This window comes from Podarcis melisellensis, assembly GCF_964234715.1.
Source record: "Podarcis melisellensis genome assembly, chromosome: 4".
Taxonomy (NCBI): Eukaryota; Metazoa; Chordata; class Lepidosauria; order Squamata; family Lacertidae; genus Podarcis; species Podarcis melisellensis.
The window spans coordinates 52054758-52057657 of NC_138531.1; positions in this window are offsets into that span (position 1 = coordinate 52054758).

Here is a 2900-nt window from a genome sequence, read left to right on the forward strand (position 1 = left end):
CCAATAACAAACTTAGTTGGTCTCCAAGGTGCTGCTGGAAGGAATTTTTAAATTTTGTTTCGACTACGGCAGACCAACACGGCTACCTACCTGTAACTTAAAAGTGCTGCTGTGATCGGCAAAAGGGTTCCTTTGAGCGACAGTCGCTTTCTAAAAAGATATGGTGAAACATAGGTCGCAAGGCGAGTTAACTATGCGCTGCGTCTCCATGTCAGCTTAAGACAACTAGAAGAGATCCTAAAAATCTTTACATCTTTCAAAGCTTAAGTCTGACGAAAGCTGCAATGCTTTTAGACGGGGCAATTGGAATAATATCTATTATTTATTATTGATGTAACCCCCCAACATGTATTTTCTATAGTTTTTACCTCTTGTCTTCAGTTCGTTTTATTTTTATTGCTATGGCTAGTGGCTGAGGCAAATAAAGATTTTTCTGATTGTCTGGCAATGGGCGTGGCCAAGGGGAGAGGGAGTTGGAGCTGCCCCCCCAATCAATAAAAATCAACAAGAATACATAACTAAGGTTCTGCCCCCATAACAAAAGGCCTGCCCCCCCCCAATCCTGGCTAAGCCCATGAGTCTGGCCACCAACATTTCAAGGATCTCACAATGCTTATCCCTACCTACTATTAGCCCAAGCACATATATCTGAATAGAATGTCATAGTTCAGACTTTGGTCACTCAATAGGGAGTTTTATTGGGCTGCTCCACATCTCGAGCACCACTTCCAGATGGCCTGTTCTTTGTGCATGCATCCCAATTTGTTTGCAGGTAGATTGAGACATAAGCTATATACGGAAAACTTATTCTGATTTAATTACAAGTAGATGGAAGCTGTACGTTGGCTCCCTCGGCCAATAAAGCGAGATGAGCGCCGCAACCCCAGAGTTGGTCACGACTGGACCTAATGGTCAGGGGTCCCTTTACCTTTAGGTAAGTCAAAACTGATGTCATGCCACCTCTCACTGCATCTCCCTGTCACTATATTTCTTGCTAGGGGTGCCAACTTGAATAAAATATTGGGGGAGGGGAAGAAACCCCTCCCCACATAACCAGCCACAAGATGACCCTCACACACACTATTTGAATGACAATGGACGAAGGAATTGAGGGGATCAAATTTGCAGATGACAGCAAACTGGGAGGGTAGCTAATGCCACCGAAGACAGAATCAGGATTCAAAATGATGAAAGATTGGAGAAATGGGCCAAAACCAACAAAATGAATTTCAGCAGGGACAAATGTAAGGTTCTGCACTTAGGAAGGAATAACCAGCTGCACAAATATAAGATGGGGGACACCTGGCATACTAGCAGCACATGTGAAAAGGATCCAGGTGTCTTAGTGGGCCACAAGCATAACATGAGTGAACAGTGTGATGCAGCAGCATAAAAAGCTAATGCTATTCTAGGCTGCATCAACAGAAGTACAGTATAGTGTCCAGATCAAGGGAAGTTATAGTACCACACTGTTCTTCCTTGGTCAAGCTGCACCTGGAGTATTGTGTCCAATTCTGGCTACCCCAATGTAAGAAGCATGCTGACAAGCTGGAATGTGCGCAGATGAGAGCAACCAAGATGATCATGGGTCTGGAAACCAAGCCTTGTGAGGAACGGTTGAAGGAGCTGCATATGATTAACCCGGAGGACACCAAGAGGTGGTTTGTGAGATGGGCGTGCATAGACCACCACTGAGAAGATAGATTTGCAGTTCCAGAACTGAGCTAACAAGTCATTTGGTGCAAAAATCCACTTCTGATTCTCCCCTCCAAATATTTTTGTTTCCTTGACCAGCCTAATTGAGCTTTTTCATTAATATATGGAAAAGCTTGCTGATCAACTGTAAATCACCCAGAGATATACCAGTAAATCTCATTCTATCATCTAGCAGCCCTGATGTAATGGATGGGGAGGCATAGGAAGTTAACTTGTAATGACAGCTCATTATTTCTCTCTGGTGGGGCAGTTTTCAACTTTTCAAGAACTGTAACCCTTCCCCACCCCAACTTAATAGAGTTTACAGTGAGAAAGATAAGAGACTTCTCCATCTGTCCAAAGCCCGCTGTTAGACTTGCCTCTATTGTAGTCTAATAGTCAACTCCCATTCCCTAAACTAAGATCACCCTCAACAATAGATCAGTTGGTAGAGCATGAGACTCCTAATCTCAGGGTTGTGGGTTTGAGCCCCATTTGGGGCAGATTCCTGAATTGCAGGGGGTTTAAAATCAAAGGAACTGAGAGTCCTAAAAACCTCTCTTAGGAATCAAAGAAAAGGATATAATGCGTAAGTATAGTTTCCACACACACACTTTTAAATCAGATGCATGTACCAGAAAGGAATTGGATGTGAATTTGACATCAGTCCAAACACCCAGGTATCCACATGTAGTTCGGCTGGAAGGCTAAAATTAATGTGAATTGAACTGCTCCACATGCCTAAGAGAACAGGAGTTCCTCAGGACTAGCCCTACAAACTATAGACAGAATGCTGTTGAAATATCAATTGAGTTTCATCAGAAGTTCTTGACAAGGTGCGAGGGTCTGCTATCCCATGAGGTAAAGCCACAAGTCCTGACAGTTAAATACAAATTACTGGATTGCACCTCAAGTTAACTTGCTGGATTATGGAGATAACTATTTAGTTTGCTAAGATGAGAAACAAGTACACAATTTTAAGTACTTATGTGGGAGTAAGGCCCAATGAATTTAGTAGGGCTTACCAATGAGTAGGCATGATTAGGACGGTGCTGTAAATGCTCATAATTAGAAAGAAACAAAAAAGGCAGGTTTTTTTAATAGGGAACCATTTGCCCAGATACAGAATTCTTCTTGTCACCCAGAACACCATGATGTGCCCCCCATTTAGTCCAAAATATACATCTTTTGATTAACTTCATGGA